At 42.1% G+C, this 12670-nt stretch overlaps 1 non-coding gene across 1 annotated transcript; it reads right to left on the reverse strand.

The window, feature by feature from the left end:
• Nucleotides 1-9209: 9209 nt before the first annotated feature.
• trnal-gag (transfer RNA leucine (anticodon GAG)) lies at nt 9210-9292 on the reverse strand. The gene has a single exon. It is a non-coding gene; the product is annotated as a tRNA-Leu (tRNA).
• Nucleotides 9293-12670: the final 3378 nt, after the last annotated feature.

The following is a 12670-nucleotide window of genomic DNA, read 5'->3' on the forward strand; positions in this document are numbered from 1 at the left end:
TAGAAAACATTTCAGCATTGTTCAACCAGTAACCAGGGAGAATATCCCTTTAAACATTTATTTATGGAGGAAATCCTGGACTTTAGAGGTCAGCAAAACTACCCCAACAAGTAGCACTTACTGCATACATAACTCAAGTCAGTGCTTGTGTTTGGGTAGTTCTGGTGCCAGATGAATGCATTTTACTAGTGTTGGGAAGAATTGTGAAATAGCCTGTCTCTGCATTTGTTCAGAGATATGTCTGATGATGAACTCACTACCAAGACAACCCCAAAGAGTAGCACTTATGAACACAATAATCATTAGTGTCTCCATTTGAGGTGATCTGAATGTAATTACAATGACATCCATCTTCAGTTAGTCTGTAGCATTGTCATGTTCAACTACCCCAACAAGTAGCACTTACTGAATTAAACAGTCAAGTCAATGCTAAAGTTAGAGTAATAGGATGACTTAGAAAAAATGTCAGCATTGTTTAACCAGTAACCAGGGAGAATATCCCTTTTAAACATTTATTTATGGAGGAAATCCTGGACTTCAGAGGTCAGCAAAACTACCCCAACAAGTAGCACTTACTGCATACACAACTCAAGTCAGTGCTTGTGTTTGGGTAGTTCTGGTGCCAGATAAATGCATGTTACGAGTGTTGGGAAGAATTGTGAAATAGCCTGTCTTTGCATTTTTTAAGAGATATGTCTGATGATGAGCTCACTACCAAGACAACCCCAAAGAGAAGCACTTATGAACACAATAATCATCAGTGTCTCCATTTGAGATGATCTGAATGTGATTACAATGACATCCATCTTCAGTTAGTCTGTAGCATTGTCATGTTCAACTACCCCAACATGTAGCACTTACTGAATTCAACAGTCAAGTCAATGCTAAAGTTAGGGTAATAGGAATGACTTACCAAAACAATCATTTACCCAGAGACACAATCTAGAATGAATTATAACAGATTTAAGCATTGTCCAACTAGTAATACAACGTAAAATAGCTGTTACTGTTAAGTCTTTAGATAAATACTGGGAATCAGTTCTCAGAAAAACAACCCCATAGATTAGCACTAACTAAAATCAATCCAATGCCAATGCTTGAGTTAGACCAACGTCAAAGTCTTACAGTAAGCAACCTTCTTTGCTCATGATCTTCTCCATAGTCCCGATGTTTCTTCTGGCATCTTCTGTGCTGTGGAAGTGGTTCCTTACACAGATGTGGCATCTTAAATACTGAATGCAGCCATTTCCACTCAACCCCACCTTCTTTTTGATCAAGTTTCAGTGGTCTTGTCTATTGTAAGTAATAAATGGCTTCATGAATAGACAACCATCATCCCAATGTATGCCATTAACAGTCTATGAGTGGTCAATTAGAGTCCAATAACTTTCTTTGGGGCAACTCCTTTTTCCTCCAGATAGAGCTCATTCAGCATTAGAAAGTACCAGTTAGTGCTGAATATCTATTCCAAAACTCCCATTCTTTATTTATTTAGCTAGCGGTGGACAACAGCTGAAATGTACTTGCTCTGCATTTGTTAGTGTCTGATGATGAACTCACTACCAAAAGACAACCCCAAAGAGAAGCATTTATGAACCAAATAATCATCAGTGTCTCCATTGAGATGATCTGAATGTGATTACAATGACATCCATCTTCAGTTAGTCTGTAGCATTGTCATGTTCAACTGCCCCAACAAGTAGCACTTACTGAATTCAACAGTCAAGTCAATGCTAAAGTTAGGGTAATAGGAATGACTTAGAAAACATTTCAGCATTGTTCAACCAGTAACCAAGGAGAATATCCCTTTTAAACATTTATTTATGGAGGAAATCCTGGACTTCAGAGGTCAGCAAAACTACCCCAACAAGTAGCACTTACTGCATACACAACTCAAGTCAGTGCTTGGGTTTGGGTAGTTCTGGTGCCAGATGAATGCATTTTACTAGTGTTGGGAAGAATTGTGAATTAGCCTGTCTCTGCATTTGTTCAGAGATATGTCTGATGATAAACTACCTACAAAGACAACCCCAAAGAGAAGCACTTATGAACACAATAATCATCAGTGTCTCCATTTGAGGTGATCTGAATGTGATTACAATGACATTGATCTTCATTTACAGTCTGTAGCATTGTCATGTTCAACTGCCCCAACAAGTAGCACTTACTGAATTCAACAGTCAAGTCAATACTAAAGTTAGGGTAATAGTAATAACATTTTAGCATTGTCCAACCAGTAACCAGGAAGAATATCCTTTTAAAACTTTCTTCTTGGAGGAAATCCTGGACTTTAGAGGTCAGCAAAACTACCCCAACAAGTAGCACTTATTGCATACATGACTCAAGTCAGTGCTTGTGTTTGGGTAGTTTTGCTGTCAGATGATTTCATTTTACTAGTGTTGGGAAGAATTGCGAAATAGACTGTCTCTGCATTTGTTCAGTGATATATCTGATGATGAACTCACAACCAAGACAACCCCAAAGAGTAGCACTTATGAACACAACAATCATCAGTGTCTCCATTTGAGGTGATCTGAATGTGATTACAATGACATCCATCTTCAGTTAGTCTGTAGCATTGTCATGTTCAACTGCCCCAACAAGTAGCACTTACTGAATTCAACAGTAAAGTCAATGCTAAAGTTAGGGTTATAGGAATGACTTAGAAAACATTTCAGCATTGTTCAACCAGTAACCAGGGAGAATATCCCTTTTAAACATTTCTTTATGGAGGAAATCCTGGACTTTAGAGGTCAGCAAAACTACCCCAACAAGTAGCACTTACTGCATACATAACTCAAGTCAGTGCTTGTGTTTGGGTAGTTCTGGTGCCAGATGAATGCATTTTACTAGTGTTGGGAAGAATTGTGAAATAGCCTGTCTCTGCATTTGTTCAGAGATGTCTGATGATGAACTCACTACCAAGACAACCCCAAAGAGTAGCACTTATGAACACAATAATCATTAGTGTCTCCATTTGAGGTGATCTGAATGTGATTGCAATGACATCCATCTTTAATTAGTATTTAGCATTGTCATGTTCAACTGCCCCAACAAGTAGCACTTACTGAATTCAATAGTCAAGTCAATGCTAAAGGTAGAGTAATAAGAATGACTTACCAAACAATCATTTACCCAGAGACACAATCTAGAATGAATTATAACAGATTTTAGCATTGTCCAACTAGTAATACAACGTAAAATAGCTGTTACTGTTAAGTCTTTAGATAAAATACTGGGATTCAGTTTTCAGAAAAACAACCCCATAGATTAGCACTAACTAAAATCAATCCAATGCCAATGCTTGAGTTAGACCAATGTCAAAGTCTTACAGTAAGCAACCTTCTTTGCTCATGATCTTCTCCATAGTCCCGATGTTTCTTCTGGCATCTTCTGTGTTGTGGAAGTGGTTCCTTACACAGATGTGCCATCTTAAATACTGAATGAAGCCATTTTCACTCAACCCCACCTTCTTTTTGATCAAGTTTCAGTGGTCTTGTCTATTGTAAGTAAGGAATGGCTTCATGAATTGACAACCATCATCCCAATGTATGCCACTAACAGTCTATGAGTGGTCAATTAGAGTCCAATAACTTTCTTTGGGGCAACTCCTTTTTCCACCAGATAGAGCTCATTCAGCATTAGAAAGTACCAGTTAGTGCTGAATATCTATTCCAAAACCCCCATTGTTTTATTTATTTAGCTAGCGGTGGGACAACTGGTGAAATGTACTTGCTCTGCATGTGTTAGTGTCTGATGATGAACTCACTACCAAGACAACCCAAAGAAGAAAGCACTTATGACCTAAATAATCATCCGTGTCTCCATTTGAGATGATCTGAAAGTGATTACAATGACATCCATCTTCAGTTAGTCTGTAGCATTGTCATGTTCAACTGCCCCAACAATAGGGATGAGCGAGTACAGCATTATCTGTATCTGTTTACCACATGAATTATCTGTATCCGTATCCGTACTTGGACTGGGCGGGGCCTAACCCGGAAGTGGTCAGATTCAACCCGGAAGTAGGTCGGGTTGTCTTGAAATGGGCGGGGCTTTAACCGGTTTGTTATTTTAAGCATGCAATTGATATGGGTTGATCAGAAATTGTTATATTTTTTGCTGATTTGAAAACTATTTCCGTGACAGCATCAGCATTGAGCTTCAGACCAGTGGTGTTGTCATGGTAACAAACGAACTATATAGGCCCACAGTATATAACAAGTTTTGCAACAATAAATACAACAATGTGGTTGCAATTACAAAGTAAATTGTAATGAACAAGAATTTTCATACTCAATAATATAACTTTCTTTTTTTAACTCTTAATCATTTTTTGGGGGGGGGTTCTTTTTCATTTTCACAGGTTTGTGTGAGTGTGTGTGTCTATGAGTGAGTAAGAGATACAGAGAGAGAGAGAGAGAGAGAGAGAGAGAGAGAGAGAGAGAGAGGGGCGGGGGGTTTGAATGTGTTTGTGTGTGTATCTTAATTTATAATATTATTCATTTATACCGCAACTGCCTTTATTTTTTTTATAAAACACAGCAAGAAAGTTTCAGACACTCAAAAAAACTGGTTAGAGCCAGCAGGCAGTTTAAAAAAAAAAAAAAAAAAAAACTCCGACGGCAGAGATGCATTCTACCAAGCACTATGTCTGAACAAACCCTACGTTTACCAGAAATCTCCTGGTTGCTAGGTACTAGTTTGAACCAAAGTATAAAACAAACCTGAAGCTGAAGAAACCCTAAATGTTAACAGAAAAGCGCGCGGACCTGAGGAGAGAGACGTTCACTTCTCTGTGTCCTGAGCGTGTGTGAGCAGGGCCGGTGGGACACAACAACAGGAGGAATCTTTGTGTGTAGGGTGGGACGCTGGGACTAGCCTATCACAGATAGTGTAGGGGAGGGACGCTGGGACTAGCCTATCACAGAATAGTGTAGGGGAGGGACGCTGGGACTAGCCTATCACAGAATAGTGTAGGGGAGGGGCGCTGGGACTAGCCTATCACAGAATAGTGTAGGGGAGAGGCGCTGTGACTAGCAGTTTGACTAGCCTATCACAGAATGGAGACACAGTCAGTGGAGACTTATTCAATCCGAGCACGGATATTGACTCGTATTACTCGTATTATACTTCTACTCGGCAAAAGTGCTTTATCCGTACGGATACTCGTTTCAGCCGAGTATTTGGCTCATCCCTAATATACACATCAACTTTCTTTAAGATTTATGGATATACACATCAAATTACTTTTAGATTTATGCATATACACATCACCCTTCTTTTTGATTTATGCATATACACATCAACTTTCTTTTCATTATATAATCCCCATTCCTTCTATCATCATCAAAATTCATCTCATTCAGCCTCTCCGGGAACCATTACCTTATCGTGCTGGAGAGGTTTGTGTGTCCCTATGAACCTGAGGGCTGTGTTGTCTGGAGCTTTGTGCTCCTGGTAGGGTCTCCCATGGCAAAGTGGTCTCAGGGGAGGGGCCAGACAAAGAATGGTTCAAAAACCTATTGGTCTGGTGGAAGCCCGGGGACCCCGTCTGGAGCCAGGCCTAGACGGCGGGCTCGTAAGCGAGCGCCTGGTGGCCGGGTTTGCCACGGAGCCCGGCCGGGCACAGTCCGAAAAAGCTACGTGGCACCTCTCCCTCCAGCCCATGGGCCCACGACCTGTGGGAGGAACCAATGGGTCGGATGCGTTGCCGTAAGGGTGGCAGCGAAGGTCAGGGGCTTCGAAAGACCAGACCCGGGCGGCAGAGGCTGGCTCTGGGGACGTGGAATGTCACCTCTCTGTGGGGGAAGGAGCCGGAACTTGTGCGGGAGGTTGAGCGCTACCAGTTAGATCTGGTGGGGCTCACCTCTACGCACAGTCTCGGTTCTGGAACCGTACTCCTGGATAGGGGTTGGACTCTGTCCTACTCCGGAGTTGCCCATGGTGTGAGGCGCCGGGCGGGTGTGGGGATACTCACAAGCCCCCGGCTGAGCGCCGCTACGTTGGAGTTTACCCGGTGGACGAGAGGGTCGCCTCCCTACACCTTCGGGTGATGGGGGGGAAAACTCTGACTGTTGTTTGTGCATTCCTGCATGCATGCCTTCTTGGAGACCTTGAATGGGGTCCTGTATGGGGCTCCAGTAGGGGACTCCATAGTTCTGCTGGGGGACTTCAACGCACACGTGGGTGATGATGGAGATACTTGGAGAGGCGTGATTGGGAGAAACGGCCTCCCTGATCTAAATTAGAGTGGTTGTCTGTTGTTGGACTTCTGTGCTAGTCATGGACTTTCTTAGGTGCCTCAAGGGGCGGTAACCCACGAACACCCTGGTGGACACCGGTGGTCAGGGAAGCCGTCCGACTGAAGAAGGAGTCTTTCCGGGATATGCTAACCCGGAGGACTCCGGAGGCAGTTGCAAGGTAACTTTCTTTTAGATCAATGCAAATACAAATCAACTTTCTTTTTAATTATTGCATGTACACAACTTCCTTTTAGATTAATGCATATTACACATCAACTGCAACTAGACCTCTGCAAACATGCCTAAGATTCACCCTGAGACTAAAGTTTGGATTATCAAGAGGCTGAAGACCAGATCCACTGCTGATGTGGCAGACACCTTCAATGTGTCTCAGCGTCAAGTACAGAGGATTAAAAAAACATTTGAAGACACTGGAGATGTTTTTGACAAGCCCAGGTCAGGCAGACCCCGCAAGACAACTGCTCGAGAGGACCGTTTGTTGGCTCGAAAATCCAAGGCCAGCCCGTTTTCCACTGCAGCAGAGCTCCACAAGACCTGGTCCCCGGAAGTCCCTGTGTCAACCAGAACAGTTTGTTGGATTCTGTCTCGAAATGGCCTCCTTGGTCGAATCAGTGCCCAGAAGCCAGCACTAAACAAAAGACAATTGAAAAACCGTGTGCTATTTGCCAAGGCCCACAGCCTGCTAAAAGGATGGACACTGGAGAAGTGGAAGAAAGTGGATTTTTCAGATGAATCTTCTGTTGAATTACACCACAGTTGTCGCAAATATTGCAGGAGACCTACTGGAGCCCGCATGGATCCAAGATTCACCCAGAAAACAGTGAAGTTTGCTGGCGGAAAAATCATGGTCTGGGGTTACATCCAGTATGGGGGTGTGCGAGAGATCTGCAGGGTGAAAGGCAACATCAATAGTCTCAAATACCAAGAAATCTTAGCTACCTCTTATATTCCCAACCATAAAAGAGGCCAAATTCTCCAGCAGGATGGTGTTCCATCGCATACTTCCATCTCCACTTCAAAGTTCCTCAAGGCGAAGAAGATCAAGATATGATCCATCCAGATCATCTCTCACCAGACATGAACATCATGGAGCATATGTGGGGTAGGATGAAAGAGGAAGCATGGAAGACCAAACCAAAGAATATTGATGAACTTTGGGAGGCATGCAAGACTGCTTTCCTAGCTATTCCTGATGACTCATCAATACATTGTATGAATCCTTGCCAAACCGCATGGATGCAGTCCTTCAAGCTCATGGAAGTCATACAAGATATTAAATTTGAATCTCACAGCACCACTATTTAATTGCTGACATATTTTAGTATTTGCAGTAAATTTGTTCAATTTCTGTATAGGCGACAAAACTTTTGTCTTGCCAAAATTTGACCTTTCTGTCTTGTTTAAATAATAAAGCTTGTTTCAGTGAAACTAATTTATTTCAGTGCATTGAACATCATTTGGGAGGGTTTAAGCTTTTCATATGAGCTATTTCTTACACCAACTGATTAATAAAAGTCAGGTTAATAGCAGGTGTTTCTACAAATAGATAAGCGACAAGACTTTTGTCAGGGACTGTATATAAACATATAGCCTATTTATATTGACAGAGACTGGGACTCCAGGTTAATAAGATTCTGACCGAGTAGCAAGATATGAATTCAAGTGTGATTTTGTGAGAAGTCTGTGTATGTTCCAATTTAATTAGATTACATTTTTTTTTAAATAATGGTAACTCCAGGGAAATTATTTGAAATTTAGTGAGGACTAGATTAGAACTGGATTTAAAGCTAATTGTGGTTTCCAACTTCGGCCCAGGTGTGTCTGTTAAAACACAGACGGAGACAACTTCTCTCTGTTGATTTATTACAATCAATCATCAGTATAAACATGGGGGGGGGGGGGGCAGCTCTGCTATGAATGTGTGTGTGGTAATAAATGAAATAAAAACATTGTAAAGGCTACCATACACAATGTATAGGAATCATATATGCTAGTAAATAATAACAATAAACCAACTACTAATTACATTATCTTAATGAGCAAGGACGTTCAACAATCGCCATTATATCGAATCAACAGCCAGGTGTAACCTAACCAACAGTAGAAGAACGTAAACAAGCTAACTTTTAAATGTACCAGAACTACAGACCAATTCAACAACAGGCTTACATGAACTGACAACATCAGTTCTATGACTTACAGTTCTCAAAGACGCACACGATCTCAGCTGATTATCCTCCAGACAGCTAGTCTCTTTTTCTTTTCTCTCACTTTTGTCTCCGTGTGCCGTGCGCGCCTGCTCGTGGTGTGAGGCGCGTGTCCGCGCTATTCTCCGACATGGACTCACAATCACACCTGATAGACAACCTTTAGCACAAAACTAAAGTAACAAGCCAATTTTGTTCTTCAGGCTGCTCTATGGTCTCCTGAAGAAGGATAAATCCCAGAGTTGGCTCACTCCAGGTTATTTAAGCAACAAACGTCCCTGGGTGGACTTGAACCACCATCCTTTGGGTTAACAGCCAACGCCGCTGACCTATTGCGCCACAGAGACTGCATATGTCTGATGTTTTTTTAATTTCTGATTCTGATGTAGAGATGGACAAAACGACTCAAAAGCATAATAATTCTTGCCGTGACATAACAAGAAACAGTAAAAAAAAAGAGGTCGGCGAGATAGAGTTCAAGACCCTTTTTTCAGGACACCCAAACTTTGTCGCTCAATATGGCAGGAATTCTATGCATCCAGGGCCAAATGTTTTACCATTTCATCCACTACGGGCCCCTAAGGAACTTTACATGTGTTGACAATAAAGATGCTCACAAAACGCTGCACTTGGAATTGCGTTTCTCATGCACATGTCCTCTTAAATACAAAGAACTGCTAAGTTCTTTATTCCCAATATCAACTCTTAGACATTAGTTCCAAATGAAAATACTAGTTGTCAGAAGTGGGATTTGAACCCACACCTCCAGTGGAGACTGCGACCTCAACGCAGCGCCTTGGGCCGCTCGGCCATCCTGACTGATCCAACAGATCTTCAGTAGGACCTGTCTCAAAAATTATTATATAGTAAATTAAACATGTCATGATATAGTAGGTTCTCAATCATGAGAACCTGCTATATCATGACATGTCTGACGGGGCGCTACCTATAACCATCCAAAGACTGAGACTGCAGCAATATGTTCAATGCCCGTATATGTTTAATGTATTCATATTTTCGTTATTTTCACAATGTTTATTCTTCTCATCGGGTAGGATTGAATTTTTCTTAGGCAGCATATTCCCCTGGGCCTGGTGGTATCTGGCTGCACCAGAGCACCTGGGATGTCAGACTTTAACTCCCCACCTCTGAAAAGTGCCGCTTCTTAGCCGGATTATGTCTGGCCATGTCATAAATAATAGAGGCGAGGCCTCAAAATGAGAATATAGTGGGGCGTGATATTTAAATTACAATCGTTTCTAGCCGCTGCATTTATCAATGTACGGTCATTCTTACGCTCTGATGGTGTGATACGAACTGTTATGGAAGTTTCTGTTCAGCGAGGGAGGAATTTGTAAAATGAAGAAGAGACCTTGTTGAAACAAAAATAAAGACAGGCTAGAGACTGGATTAAAAGTTTGGATATTCGGTGAAAGAGTTTAATTATTTTCTCGAGAGAACAATCAAACAAAATGACGAGAATGGCAGTTCACAATGAAACAGAGTAACAAGTGACACCACACATTCTGGTAAATACAATCAGTAATGCACTTCTTTATATGCAGTGCCCCCAGAGGAAAACCAACCCTTGTTTGGAAACCAGTTTAATCTCAAACATAACAATCAGTGGACCTCAGGCAGACAGTTGGAGCTCTACGTATTTCTGAATCTGTCCCTCGTGTGTCCAAGTGTCTGACCGGTCATTCTATCTTAGCTAAAAAAGGACATCTTGTCTTGGATAGGCTCTGGTCTCGACCTGGGACCTGCTATGATAAACACCGTTCTAGGCAACTGTTTCTGTCAGGCTCCACGTCATCTATCCTTGGTGGGAAAATGCAAAGTCATAACATATCCAGTTGTCTCCTACAAAGAGATCACACTGAGGACAGATACAGGAACCAAATACTCTGAGAGGCATTGAAGATATTATTATGAATAATTAATATGAAAATCATTGGTTACATGTAATTTTCCCATTACATTCCCCCTTTTGATTACATACTAATCACAACACAATTGAAAATTACTGAAAAGACAAAAAAAATGTTTTTGTGATGAACCTCTTAGTTTAAGCTACCACTACATCTTAGTCTAAAAGAAAGATGAGAAGTAAAATGGAATTTATGAATCAGGAACTACTGAAATTTGGAAGCTGAGTCTGAGTTAAATTCGTCGTCTTTGTAGGGGGCAGATCAAACAGACCAAGATCATCATCATTTACTTGCACTGCCTGATACGGAACCCTTTCAAAAGTAAACAAAGAAAATAATCATTATATTATGGGCTAATAAAACAAATGCTTCAAAACAGAAACAGATCACAGAGATTACTGGAACCACAATATTCCCATCCAAGCCTTCCACCCCTCCCCAAATATCCAAGCGCCCCAATCCCCCCGAATAAGTGTGAGGGACATCTTGAGCCCTAAGACTAGTGGCGAGGTGGTTTAGCTGATGGACGGTGTCAGTGAGGTTACCTTCAATGTCTGGGATTAATGCGCAGCATTGATCACCTATACATGGCACAGGGCCCCCCCTGAGCTGCTAACAGTAAATCTAGACCCATCTGGTGCTAAAGTAACATGTTACGCATAGCTCACAAGGTTTTAGGAAAATCGCTGAACCCTGCAAACATGACGGCGGTCAGATTTTCCAAACTTTCATGTATCTTATCAATATCATGTGCGTTATTAACTAAACCCTACCACGGAAGAATTCCCGAAACAAATTTGCTACTGTAACTCATCATTTTACATTAAGCTCTTAAAGTAGAGTGCAGTCAGTGCACAAATAGTTAATTAGGTTTAGCACGAGTGGTTTTATGGGTGAAGCCCGTTTCTGTGAGTGGGGAAACAATTAATCATTAATCAACATTAATCATTGATCCCTACATCGGTGTAAATTTGCTGATTGAACCCAGTCATACGTTGGAATATGAGTGCGTTGTCTTTGTCAGAAGAAAGAACTCATTTATTTTGCACAATGTTAATCATTTGAGTTGATTTTGTCTTTTCGGACTGAAAGTAATCGCATGGTGGACAACAGAAAGGTAGTTGATGCATTAGCTACTACCATGAAGTCTGTTGTCTTAAGGTTGTTGCTTTGTTATATTTCTCAGTTGCAATACTGTCTAGAGAAAGGTGAAGAGCGCTCTGCTCATTTAACCCTTTATTGATGACTGAAAACTGAGTGTGCGTGTTTACCGTGCATCTGTAGTAACATTAATGGGAGAAGAAGTGGGTTAGAATAATTATGTCAGATTTATCTCTATCATATCTGTCTAACAACAAAAAGGTACCCCCACAAACACAGACAGAAAACAGAGAACAAGAATAAATCTGTGTCATACACCATGTCTGTCTCTTCCTGTGTTCTTCCATCGTCACAGCGAGTGCTGCGCCCTTCAGGGTGTGCTGTGTGTGTGGGTGGATGGTCGATGCAGTACCAGGCTGTGATCAGGCGGTCTTGCTTCTGGTGCGTGGATTTCTTCTGGTGTCAGAGGTTCGTCCACTAGCACATGACACACCGTCGGAGTCAGTCTTACCACTGCCTCGTTGCTGGTGAGGTTGTGTTGCAGCGTTGGTGGCACAGAACTTAGTCTGTCAGGCCACGGACTTCCGGCGTCTGGCGGGACTGGCTTGTCCCCTGGTCCTGGAACCTCTTGCAGTGTGGGGCGTGGATCCACGGAGCCCTCTCAGAAACCTCACTGCTGTGGGTGACCAGAAGAACCTGGAAGGGACCTGCCAGCGTTTGGATTGCCAGTTCATCCTCTGTAGTTTTGTTACGACCACGAAATCTCCTGGCTGCAGCGTGTGGAGCGGTCCTTCAGCTGGGGGGGGCAGGGCAGCAGACACCGCGATTCTTATGGCAGAGAGAGCAGAAGACAGTTGTACACACTACTCTAACATATCATGCTCGCACAGAGCTGATGAGGGAAGGGGTGCTCTAGAAGCTTCTAACCCCACACTGGTGGTCTGCCGAAGAGAATTTCAAAAGGACTGAGGTACTGCGCGTTCTTCCCTCATTCACATGTACATAGTTTTGTTCTTAACGTGCCGTTATCACTTGATAACCGACTGATAATATTATATATAATATAATAATTTCTGTAATTTAGAGCTTTTGCAACACTGAAGCAGTTTGTTTGAAGCGGGAAACACCTCCACCCATTTTGACCAACCATCATCAAACAAAACTT

The sequence above is a fragment of the Etheostoma spectabile genome, unplaced genomic scaffold, assembly GCF_008692095.1.
Source record: "Etheostoma spectabile isolate EspeVRDwgs_2016 unplaced genomic scaffold, UIUC_Espe_1.0 scaffold00018574, whole genome shotgun sequence".
Lineage (NCBI taxonomy): Eukaryota > Metazoa > Chordata > Actinopteri > Perciformes > Percidae > Etheostoma > Etheostoma spectabile.